General features: G+C 53.4%; 1 long non-coding RNA gene across 7 annotated transcripts in view; it reads left to right on the top strand.

Moving 5' to 3' along the window:
• LOC106509843 overlaps nt 1–12,366 on the top strand; it is a 176,253-nt gene that overhangs the window by 142,474 nt on the left and 21,413 nt on the right. For 2 of the 7 annotated variants that reach the window (XR_002342745.1, XR_002342747.1), the window contains 2 exons: nt 6,576–6,666; nt 9,541–11,860. This is a non-coding gene — a long non-coding RNA (uncharacterized LOC106509843). Of the gene's footprint in view, nt 1–6,572; nt 6,667–9,540; nt 11,861–12,366 lie in introns of those variants that run through there. The other 5 variants (XR_002342748.1, XR_002342749.1, XR_002342751.1 and 2 more) reach the window with 4 other exon arrangements.

Genomic DNA, 12,366 nt, shown 5'->3' with positions numbered 1-12,366 from the left:
TGTCTGGGCCTTTATTCTGTTTCCTGGGCCCTGCCCAGCACATGCCAGTGGGGGGGCTGCCTTCCCAGACACACCTGAGCGAGCCCTTCCGTGGGGCAGGAGGGCAGGCCCAGGAAGGGGTCACCCTTGGAAAGTGTGGCCTTTTTGGCTTTTCTGAAAGTTGCAAAAATGTGGCTTTGTCTGAGCAAGTTAAAAAAGAAATCAGTGCCACCTCCCACAAATGATACCATTTCTCAGGCTCGCAGAGCCGCGGTGGGTCGGCAACTAGGACATTAAAAATAGCCTTGTGTTTCCCAATCTTACGGCCTCTTGGGGGCTGCAGGGAGAGGCCTTGGCTGAGCTGGGTTTTCTGGCCCATTGTCTGCCCACGCTGGGTTAGGGGTGGGCATGGGGGCTGTTTGTAGGCTCAGTACTTCCCGGTCGGAGAAGGGAGGAGAGAGAGTTCGTGGCTAGGATGAGCCAGATAACGCACACTTGAATGGAGTCGCTCTTTGGGGTTTATTTTTCCTTTCCCAGGCTAAGAAATAGAGTATGCTCCATTTTGAACTTCAGTTTCCACCAACTGTTTTTTTTTTTTTTTTTTTTTTAATTTTTCCCCCTCTGCTTTTTCTTTTTTTTCAAAAGTGTGCGGGGGAGACTGAGATACAAGGTCTTATTTCCATCTGGGCTCTGGCCCAACAGCCTCGACCAAAAAGTTACTTAAGTCATATTTCCATCATCTGCAGATGGCTGTGTATTTATTTCTCACCAAAGTAAAATCCCAAATGGACTGCAGATATTTGCACGAGTCAAAACTGCTTCCTCCTGGCAGGGTTGGGATGGGGCTTTGATCCTTCTGAGAAAACAGAAATGTTGGCCCCAGCCCGGCAACAATGGCGCCTTTGGGATTTCGTAGAACTGCCTGAGAGCTAGGCCTTGAGGGGGTGGGATGGGGGTCCCAGGGTCCAGGGGGACCATATCCTGGAGCCAGGTGTGGGGGTTTTGAGAGGCAAAGCCGAATGAGTGATGGGGGCAGAAATCAAAGCAGGTAGGGTCACTGAGCAGGTGACTGGCCCAGAATAACCCTCTGGAGGATGGCAGCCACCATATGAGTTCTGTGAACACGACTCTGTGCGGAGGGAAAGGCAAACTGTGGAAAATTACTCAGGGAGAAACTGCCACTCCTGGACACAGAGCCCCGCTGTTAGGCCAGTGTTGTCTGGCCCCCATCTCTTTCTTTGCTTCCTCACCCCCAGGGCACTGAGCCTGGCACAAGGAGGCGGCCCCGGGCCTGAGCCCGGCAGGTTCAGCCCTGGGTCAGGAGGGGCAGCCCAGGTGGCCACTGAGATAGGGCCCATCCCTGCCACCAGGGGGCACTCTCGCCGCCCCCAGGGTGGAAATCCTCAGGGTGACTCCGGCCCCCTTTCCGGGACCCCACTTCCAGCTTCCAGGAGGAGAGGGTGGGAGGGAGGGAGGGGATGGGGAGAGCTCTCAAGCTATGGAGGCCCCATGTCAGGGCTGAGGCGAATGAACATAAGGAACCAGAGGAACAAAAACGGGAAGAGACAGGACGCCAAAAGCTTGCGTTCCCACTTTTCTTCCCTCTGCCATTTCCTGTTTCTCATTTTCAGTGATGTCCAGTGTGCATTTACATCGTTCCCTCTGCCATTTCCTGTTTCTCATTTTCTTTTCTTCCCTCTGCCATTTTCTGTTTCTCATTTTCTTTTCTTCCCTCTGCCATTTCCTGTTTCTCATTTTCTTTTCTTCCCTCTGCCATTTCCTGTTTCTCATTTTCAGTGATGTCCAGTGTGCATTTACATCGTTCCCTCTGTCTCTAGGCTTTTGTTGTCCTGATTTTCTGGCTTCAGGTCCCTTGCGACCGTGCTGATTTTTGTACAGAGTCCTAGGCTGTCACTGCCGTCCGTTATAAAATCACAGATGCGCCCTCACAGTCGTGGAGGGTGGGCCTGTGAGCCTCCAGTTGGGAGTTGAAGGCCCTGCAGGGGAACAGAGCTTACCCACAAAGGAGGCAGAAAACTACGAGTGCCTTTGTACCACTTCCAGAACCTTCTCGGCCTCCTCAGGCTGCCCTTTGCCCAGCCCCGTATGATTCCTCTTAGCCTGGGCCCTCTTGGCATCACAGGCGGCAGGGCCTGCGTGGGCTCCTGTGCCCTCGGGGCTGCCTTTCTGGGTGGAGGCCCCGCTGTGGCTCCAGCACCCAGTGCAGGGAGCTGGGTCTCTGGCTTGGTTTCTCCCTGGCTCCTCTCAATCTGGGTCAGTCAGCAGGCCCGTTCCCCCACCCCAGGCCCGCCCTCTCTCCCCCACATCTTGGCTCAGGGCTCTGTTTTGCTTTGAGACTTTTTTTCAGCAGGGCGCAGAGTTGGCCACCAGTGTCTCTGGCCTGGCCCACCTCGAAGCCTGACCCTGACTCACGGCCCTGGGTCCTGACAGGACGTGGTTCACACCGGTTTAAAAACCTCTGGACGGCAAAGTCACAAACCATCTGCACCCGCTTCTTCCGCTCGAGACATTATTTATGTGTGCGGCTTTGTACTCGGTGCTAAATGCGGCCTGTGTGAAGGCTGTTAATTAACCCTTTGAGAAATGAGCTTCCCATCAGGGCAGGGACAGGAACCAGGAATGTGTTTGTAATCAGGTAGTTAAATGCCAATGATTTATCCTGCTTCAGATTAGCAGCTTAATGAAGCCAGAGGAAGGGGCAGAGGAGATGCCCTCCAAAGCAGTTTAAATAAAGCCCGTTTTGTGCACACAGATTGTCAGAAGGGCAGGAAATTCTAAATCAACGGTGCTCCTGGGCCTTGGGGAGGAGGCAGGAGGTGTTCGTGGGAGGGAGTGGGGGTGGCAGGCCGCCAGAGCCTGCCTGTGGGAGGTGCAGGGGCAGAGGAGGGCGCTCAGGAGATGGTATAGGCCGCGCTCCTGGGCATGAGTTGTGTGGCCCCTTCCTCCTTTGGCCATCTGTGAAATGGGACCATGCCTGGCCCTGCCTTCCTCAGAGGGTGACTGTGGAGGGAGAGGAAAAAGTCTGAGGTGCAGCCATCCAAAGGGTGATGATGCTGCGGAGACATTGGGGTGGAGTGGGAGGTGACAGAGTAGGAGGTGAGACTTTCATTCCCACGTTGGGAGGAGGGGCTGCGGGGAGGACATTAAGAAGTTTTCCAGGAGTTTCTGTGGTGGCTCAGCGGGTTATGAACCCAACGAGTATTCATGAGGACATGGGTTCAATCCCTGGCCTTGCTCAATGGGTTAAGGATCCGGCGTTGCCATGAGCTGTGGTGTAGGTCACAGATGCAGATCAGATCTGGTGTTGCTATGGCTGTGGTGTAGGCTGGCAGCTGCAGCTCCGATCCGAGCCTGGGAACTTCCATATGCTGTGAGTGTGGCCCTAAAAAGCAAAAAAAAAAAAAAAAAAAAAAAATGTTTTCCAGAGGGGCCTCTCTTCCCTCACCTGCAAATGCAGATGGTTCTAAAACCTTCACAGGTGGCTCTGTGATTATAGTTTCCCTGGTGCTGGAAATAGTCCTCCTGAAATGAGAGGCCCCCTTTTGGGTTTTCCTCAGCCTTGGTTTCCCAGCCCAGGATGCATGGTCCCCCACCCTTCCCAGATGCAAGGAGGGTGGTGCTGGCTGGGGGGGTAGGGAGGGCAGGCGGGAAGTCCCACCATTCCCGGCTGGGCGTGGGGCTCAGGGACTGAGTGGGCCACCAAGGCCTGCTCCGACTTTGAATGGCGACTCTTTACATTCTGTAAGGCGTGCCTAAAAAGCACCATTGAGAGCGAGGGCTCAGACGCCTGCACTCAGCCAAGCTTCCTGTCAAAGCCGAATGAGCCCAGAAGACAAAAAAATGCATTCACAGCTCTGAGCCTTCCCTGCTTCCCAGGCTGATTTCATCTGAAAATATGCCGAGTTGGAGAGAGGGGAGGAAAAAGAAACGGAGGCCAGCCTGATCCCTCAGTGACCCTGCGTCTGCTGGGGGTGGGGGGTGGGGGGCTGTGTAACCACTCGGAGCCACACACTTGCCAACTTAGAAGGGCGTTGTGAGGGGCAGATGAGATAATGCCCAGGAAGAACAGCTTCAGCAGGAGAGGCACCGAGAGTGCTCCCGCCCCCTCCTCCCCCTCCTCCGACTCCCTTCTCTCCTCCCGCCTCTGCTCTCTCCTGAGGTCTCTCCATCACCCCTCTGTGCCATCCCGAGTTCAACCAACCCCAAAATTCTTTCCGTGATTTACTCCGTCCGCCAAACAAGAACAAACTCGCAGGTGACCAGAACCGGACCATTTGTAGTTCAGCCTGACTCATCAGCGAAGTGACAGTCTATGTGTTTGGGGTTGTTGCTTAGTTCGCAGTACTTTAGCAAGCTGCCAGGTGATGCTGCTGCAGACTGAAGCTTGAGAACCACTATTCTAGTGCATGTGAGGGTTCCCCAAGCCTAGAGGTGAGGCAGGAAGGAGCAAGGACTTTTCTCACTTGGAAATGGCCCCCGGAGCCCTCTGCTCAGAAGGACCCCTCTTGGACCACCTCCTTCTTCTCTGGGGCCTCTAGCCGTTCAATGGGGACCCAGAAATCTGCTCTCCACCCCAGGAGTGGGGAGCTGAAGCTGCCTTTGGAGAGTTTCTGTGCCCTTTGGAGGCTGACTCCTACCTCCCCATTATGGCGGATCCATCTCCTCACTCCTGAGGTCGGTAGACAACCGAGAACATTTCTCAAACGTGTCCCACCCACAACCCTCAGCCCGTACCCCGACCTGGGGTCAGTAAAACTACCAGCATTCCCAGCGCCGTGGTTTTCCCACCTGGCGGACACATCTCAAGAGAGCTTTCTCTGTTAATGAAAATGGCCCATATCTGTGCCATCCAATATGGCAGCCACAAGCCACAGGTTGCAATTGAATCCTTGAAATGTGGCCAGAGTGGCTGAGGAACTGAAATGTAAATTTCTTTCTTTTAAATTAGTTTAAATTCAAAGAGCCACCTGTGGCGCGTGGTGGCTACTGTACTGGATAGTGACATTCTAGAATGTCCCCTAATGCCTTTGTCTCTGACGTCTACCTTCCCTGCACCCTTGGCAGCTGCTCCTGCCCTACTGGAATCCCGGCCCACTGCATGGAGGGGAAACTGGGGCCTGAGAGAGAGTTCCCCTGGGATGGCTAGGAAGCTGGGGGGACTGGGACCCACCCCCTACCCCCATTCTGCCTTCCAGCCCAGGCCTCGCGCCAGGGGCCCCATCGGACCCTGGCCTCTGGCCGAGGTGTGGGAAGTTGAATGTGATGAAACCCAAGCCCCCTTGGCTGGGGCCCAGCTGTGGTTTCACACTTGAGCTGTGGAGTCGGGGCGGAGGCGGCTGGAGAGGACCGTCAGAGGATGGGAATTCGGGTGGCCTGGCCAGCAGGCCCTGTGAGCAGGAGCTGTCCCCAAGGGGGTTTCCAGGCCGAGCAGGCTGCCAGACTCCGTGGGTGCCTCCTGGTGGCCGAGGGCTCCGTGTGGCCCAGGCCCTGCTGTAGGGAGTGACAAAGAAGGGACAGAGGAGGTGGTGAATGAGTGTGTGTGATTGAGTGTGGTGACTGGGGGACTGGGGAGGGGCATCGGCTTCCCTAGGGAGGAAACCAGACAGCTCACTCTACCTGCACCACCACCATCCCCCCCAACTACATAATTTGCAGGGCCCAGTGCAAAAGAAAAACTCAGGGCCCCTTGTCAAAAATTATTAGAGACTGCAAGAAGGTGACAGAGTGTGAACCCAAATGCGGGGCCTTCTGAGTGTGGGGTCCTTGGCGGCTGACGGGTTGCAAACTCAGGGAGCTGGTCCTGCCCCCAGTGCCTGAGATAGATCTGGGGGAGTCTCGAAAGGACAGAGGACCTGTCTTCTGGCCCATTCCTCTGTCCTCAGCCACTGGGGGTGCCTGGAGGCAGACAAAGGTTTTGAGTCTCTTTCGGGACATCTACCCCAAGTCCTCTCTCAGGTGGGCAGATGCCTTCACCCTGGGGAGGGAGGCTTCAGAGACCTGCCCTGAGCCCTGCCCCAGCCTCAAAGGTGAGGGGACGGGAGGGGGGGGGCAGGGGCAGGAGATAAAATACAGCATGAGGTCACAAAAGCAATGCATGTTTCTCGAGTGCTTACTTCACGCCAGATGCCAAGTGTCTTGCCAGTGTCGTTACCTCATTCGATCTTCCTAACATGGCAGGAGACAGGTCTTTTGTTTGCCCCTTGTAGAAGTGGGCAAACCGAGCCCAGAAGGAGGGGCTTTCTGCAGTGAGGGAAGTTCTGTATCTTGATCGTGGGGGTTGTTACATGCACGGATATGTTCGTCAAAATGCATTAAGCTGTGCACCTAATCTGTGAGTTTTTTGCATGTACATTATCCCGCAATAAACTTGATTTATTAAAAAGTATATATTGAACCAAGGCACAGAAACTTTGAGAACTTACCCAAGGTCACATTCCTAGTAAGTGACGGAACTAGAATTTGTAACTTAGGTGCCCAACTAGTGCCAAGCTGGTGCAAAGAGCACCAGAATCAGAAAGGTTGCAGACTTATTGCCTTTTTTTTTTTTTTTTTTTTTTTTTTTTTTTTTTTAGCAGATCGCAGAGCCTCTCTGAACTTCAGGCTCCTCATCTATAAAATGGACCTCCCAAGGTGGTGGTTTAGTGCTGTCAGGGACATGTTGGCAGGGTAAGGACCCCACAGTGTCCCCAGGAGCTGCACGCAGTGCCCTTGTCCTGGTATTTGTGTCTGTGCATGGGAAGCAAAGCTGAAGGGCAGTTTCTCCCACCAGCACCCCCTTGTCCTCCACCAGCCCCCTGTGGCTTTCAGCTTAGGCGCTGCCCAACCACCGGGAAGCAGGGGGCATGGTGGGGCATGGCAAGGGTGGCTGAGTGACACCAGGCAGGGGTGGTGGGGACCTCCCTTTGTGGAGTCACTGACAAGCTGCCACAGAGGGAACTGACATGGGATTTAACATGGAGGATGGGAGTTGTCTGGGGGACGCTTGCTAAGGTCCTTATCTTTGTTGGAAGGAGGGTAGAGTTTGCTGTAGATTTTATTAGAAAAAAAAAAAATCAAGTTAAGAACATCTTAAAAATTAAGGGTCTCCACTGAAAGACTAGAAGTAGAATGTGTTATTTCCAGCCTCTGGCTTCACTCCATCCATAGCCTCCTCCACTCTGCTGCATTGGGCTGTATTTATTTATTTACTTATAAGGCCCCTCACAGGGAGCTTTTTTTTTTTTTTTTTTTTTTAATCACTTTGGTCTCCCAACCCCTGCCCAGGGCCTGACACATCCTAGGTGCTTAATAAATGCTGCTAGACAAAGAACTGAGAACTGGGGTTAGCCTGCAGCACAAGGACTTAGGGCCCAACTCTACCGAACTACTGAGGGAAGGGCCTAACCCACTGCTCACATAGGAGAGCGGCTCCGGGTCCCCACCAGTTTCCTGCCGTGGGCCAGTGGTTCTGCTTTCAGACCAATTCCTTCTCAGTTCTGTTTTTGTTGAAATTCTGTTGTTTTTATCCCCAAAGAACCACCCTGGTCCCCAAGTCCTAATAATACCTCCATTAGTAGAGTAACCCATGTGTTACCATGAGAAAGCTGGGGCTCAGAGAGGTTAGAAACTCCCCCAAGGACACACAGCAAGGTCTTGACAGAACCACCCCCAAGCACTCTGGCCTCCTGGCCCCCATCCAGCTCCACAATATGACCGTTGCCTCTAATGCTCTCAGCCTCCACCCCCCACCCCAGTAATGGAACCCAGCTGGGTGGGGTTGGCCGCTGAGAGGCTCCAGGCTTGGCTTGGGCCAGCGACTCATGGAAATTGGGCCATTTTCCTGGGACGGAAATGAGAAGCAGATGTGGTCCGGGAGCTGGGGTGCAGACTCATGCCGTGTCAGGGAGCTCAGGTTACACAGAGGAACACGTGACCGTGGTTACAAAAACAGCCTGAAACCCCCAAGGCCCACGTCGTCGTCGGGAGGTCCATCCCGGGGCCTGGGGATCCAAGCCTCCCCCCCACCCCTTACTGCCTGAGATCTCGGCAGGAACGGGAGACAGGAGGGGTCAGCGGAGAGCAGGGCCCGGGATGTCCTACCTTCTCGCTCCCACTCGCTATGGGGGGTTTCATTTTGGCTCCTCAAACCAGGGCTAAGCCCAGCATGAAGTCCCTGTCCTCAGGAGCATACCAAGGAAGGCCGAGGCACCCTGTACAGGCCCCTGTGCTTTTGTGGCCTCATATCACACCTGGTGAATCACCGCTTTGCTCCAATCCTTTGGTTAAGGGACTGTCCCGGGCTGCAGTGCATAACTTTCCAGAAAAGCCTCCGGTCTTAGGCAGTATGCAGGCAGGCTTACCTGAATGCAGAGTAACGGATCAACTCACTCTAACAAACAGCCAGCAGGGCAGGGACCCAAGGGAAAAGGGCTAAGGTGGGACTCTGGAGGAAGATGTTGGCGATCCTGGCACAGGAGGAGCCCAGGAACCAACGGGCAGTGGTATCATTTGTGTGGACTATCTGCTCAGGCCCCTGCTTTTCTTCCTCAGGCAAAAGGGCAGGGCCCCCTTCATTCATTCATTCATCTATCCATTCATTCATTCATTCACTGGTTCTTGTACACCCATGGTGGCCAGGGCAGTGGGCTAAGCCCTGAGGATCCAGAGGTGACTGAGCATGGATTCCACCTCTAGGACTTCACTGACTTCTGGGGAGCCCACCAAGAAATAGCTTTGATTGACTGCTTGCTTGCTTGATTGCTTCAGTTATTATTGAGTGTATACCACATGTCTGCACTATTCTAGGCTCATAGGATCTCTCCGTAAACAAAATAGTTTTGGAAGAGCAGACAGGCTATAAAAATAAAAAAATAAGTTCTCGTTGTGGCTCAGTGGTTCACAAATCCGACTAGGAACCATGAGGTTGTGGGTTTGATCCCTGGCCTTGTTCAGTGGGTCAAGGATCCGGCGTTGCCGTGAGCTGTGGTATAGGTCACAGACACGGCTCCGATCCCATGTTGCTGTGGTGTAGGCCGGCGGCTACAGCTCTGATTAGACCCCTAGCCTGGAACCTCCATATGCCATGGGTGTGGCCCTAGAAAAGACAAAAAGACAAAAAAAAAAAATCAGGTGAATAATATGTTTAGAAAGTGAAAAGTGTTATAAGAAAGGAAAGTGGAGCAGGTGAGGAGGATCAGGAGGTGTGGGTTGGTCGCTGTGTTCACAGGGCCCAGGAGGTCAGGCTTCCCTGAGAAGGTGAGACAGGAACAAAGAATTGAAGCTGATAGCAGAGATGAGAATGGTTTTTTGGGGTACGTGCAAAGGCCCAGGGGCAGGAGGGGGACTGCGATATTCAGGAGCAGCAAGGAAGCCAGTGAGTCTGGGGTAGAGAGGGAAAGAGAAGCAGGAATGAGGGTCCAGAGATAAGGAAGACCATGCCAGGAGGATCTGAGAGGCTGCTATAGGGTTTTAGCTTTTATGGTGAGATGGGAGGTGCTGGAGGGTTTTGAGCAGAGAGATGTGTGTTGACTGTTTTTTTTTTTTTTTTTTTTTTTTTTTCAGAGGACCGTGTGAGCTGTTGTATCCACAGTAGCCTGGAAAGGGTGAGGGCAAAGGGCTGGGGGACCGGTCAGAAGGCACCTACCACAATCCAGGTAGGAGGTGACAGTGCTGCAGCCAGGCTGCACGGCGAAGGATGGGAGGGGCCCCCGGAGAAACCTGAATCAGGTACCACAGTAACGGGGAACGTGGAGGAGGGCGTGATTCACTCCAAGGCCGCTTTCCCAGGGGATGTGACTCAGGCAGGATTTTGAAAAATGAGCAGTTCAGCAGGCACTCAAGAGGGTGAGAACATTCCAACACCGGTGTGCCGGGGCCCCATTGAGAGGGAGCCAGGCCTGTTTGGGGACCTATGAAGCAGCATCACATCAGAGCAGAAGGGTCAGGGGAGGCCAGATGGGGAAGGAGCTCGCCGCTCTGCCAAGGGTGTTGTCCTCTGGGCGCCAGGGAGTTCAGGAAGAATTTTAAGCCTGGGGGCCGGTGGTGCTTAAGACCTAAAACTTGCTATTAAGAAAAGTCCCGTGGTCACCATGAACGGCCTGGGGGGAGGTGGCAGGGAAAACCCAGAGGGGAAGCAGAAAATGAGGGCTGACCCGGGGCAGTGGGAGAGAGGGAAGGAGGCATGAGAACCGTTTAGGGAGAAGAGAGGATCAGGGCCGTGTGGGTTTGGGGAAAGAGGAGCAGGCTGTTTTGAGGAAGAGAATGAGTCATGTGGGGGCCGGCTGAATTGGAGGATCCGCTGGGGGATCAGACAGCCAAGCCCCAGAGCAGCCAATGTTGGAGTCTGGAGCTCAGCGGAGGGGACTTGGGTCCAGAAGCCTCAAGGGACAGGTGGCATTTAAGCTGTGGAAGGCCACCAGCTAAAAGGCATCTCCAGATTTTTACCTTTAGTAAGATCTGAATAGAGGTATATTTCCCTCCTCTTTGCCTCTTTCCCAAGGCCTTTGAGAGATACAGTGAGAAAAACATTCTTGAGGGTAAAGAGGAGGGATCCAGGAGGGGATCCTCCTAGGGCAGCACGGAGGAATCCCTGGGCTGGTCCCACTTCACCCCACGGTGTCTGCGGGCAGAGGGGCCTGGATAGGCAGGGCTCTTGGTATCCATTGTCCGTGGGTCTCTGCATGCAGATATGTAAAGTTATGTGTTTTCATCTCCCCGTGATTCCTGTTTTCCTGCAGCCCTTCCCGCTGAGGCGTATGGCCCAATGAAGTTGGAGGGGTGAATTCGAAGCAAGACCTCAAGCAGGGGGTGAAGCGGACATGATGTAGAGAAGCTGCTGCTGATGGCAATGGGACCAGAAAAGGGGGGCCTAAGGAAGAGAGAACATGAGAAGCAAAAAGGGCAGCCCCTTAACCTTCAACCTCAGAGGCTCGTGTGGGAGAAACCCAGTCAGGTCTGAGGGGAGATCTCACAGCAAGGGGGTGGGTGGGACTTGACTCAGATTGCAGTGGGGAGAAATTTTAATGACACCCCCTCCCTAGCAAACCAGCGATGCAAGATGGTGCCAGCACAATATGGTGCCAATCAGGAGGTGGTTTGGAATGGCTGAGGAAGGGAGTCTGGGAAGTGGCTTCATGCAACGCTGCTCGTTCTAGTGAGAATGCAGCCAGGTAGTCCTAGGTCCCAGGGGCCGCAGAGCCAAGATCTGCCTCACCAGCTATGTGCAGGGACCATGCACTTTGGCTTCACCTCTTCCTGCCCCTACCCCACCAGCAAGCCCCAGGGACCAGAACCATCTCTGTCCTGCGTGTGTGTGTGTGTGTGTGTGTGTGTGTGTGTGTGTAAGAATGCAGGGGACTCCACTCAGACCTTCAACCCTCTTGTCCCACCACCGTGAGGCCCATGAACATCTCTCTGCACCAGGAAATTATCTTGGCTGGGAGAAGGCGGAAGGGTGAGAAAACCTTGGAATACTGAGCAATTTTACTCAAAAGAGACTGAGTTAATCATACAGAAATGGAGCTATGTCTAAGGGGCAATTTAATGCTTTCTTTTTGTTTGTTTTCTTTTTGCCCGTCAGTAGTAGGAATTATCAGATCACGATGAGAAGAGTATAAGAAAAAGTAAGAACAATACTGATTTGACCCATCTGGGTAGGTGTGTGTGTGTGATCTTTAGCCCTCCCACAATTATGTCTGTACACGTTTGCTGGGGCAACTGTATATTTTCAATTCCAATCGTCAGACCTTTCCTTGAAGCTCACGTGTGTTTTGATCTGGCCAGGAATTGAGAATCATAAAATCATTAAATCTGTATTAATTACCTATTGCTGCATAGTAAGTTAATCCAAAATTTAGCTGAAATAAATATGTATTATCTCACACGCTTCCTGTGGATCTGGAATTTGGAAACAGCTTAGCAGGGGGGTTTCTGGCTCAGGGTCTGTCTGAGGTTAACAGTCAAGATGTTGGCCTGGGCTGTGTTCATCTGAATGTGTGACCGGGACTGGCAGATCTGATTCCCAGACCTGCCTGCCAAGGTGCTGGCTACTGGCAGAGGGTCTCAGTTCCTCACCTTATGGATCTCTTTCTAGAGCTGCTTGACTATCCTCATGACATGAGGGTGGCTTCCTCCAGAGGAAGTCATCTGAAACTTGCCTCAGAAGTCGCACTTTTCATGTGGTCCCTGCTCTCAAAAATGTTAGCAGTATTGCAGGGTAGATGAAATGTGCCTACTGCAAAGCCCGATGGCTGAAGTCCAAGGGAAGTGATGTGGGCTGTGGGCCGAGGACAAAGGGAGCTGCCCAGTCAGGCAGCAGGAGGCTTCCTGGGAGTGGGCAGAAAACCCCTGCCCCCTTGTCCTGCTCCAAGTGGCCTCTTCCTTGTGGAA

Source organism: Sus scrofa, chromosome 3, assembly GCF_000003025.6.
Source record: "Sus scrofa isolate TJ Tabasco breed Duroc chromosome 3, Sscrofa11.1, whole genome shotgun sequence".
In the NCBI taxonomy this organism is placed as follows: domain Eukaryota; kingdom Metazoa; phylum Chordata; class Mammalia; order Artiodactyla; family Suidae; genus Sus; species Sus scrofa.
The sequence above is the reverse complement of the archived record's forward strand: the minus strand, read 5'-3'. Positions and strand labels throughout refer to the sequence as shown.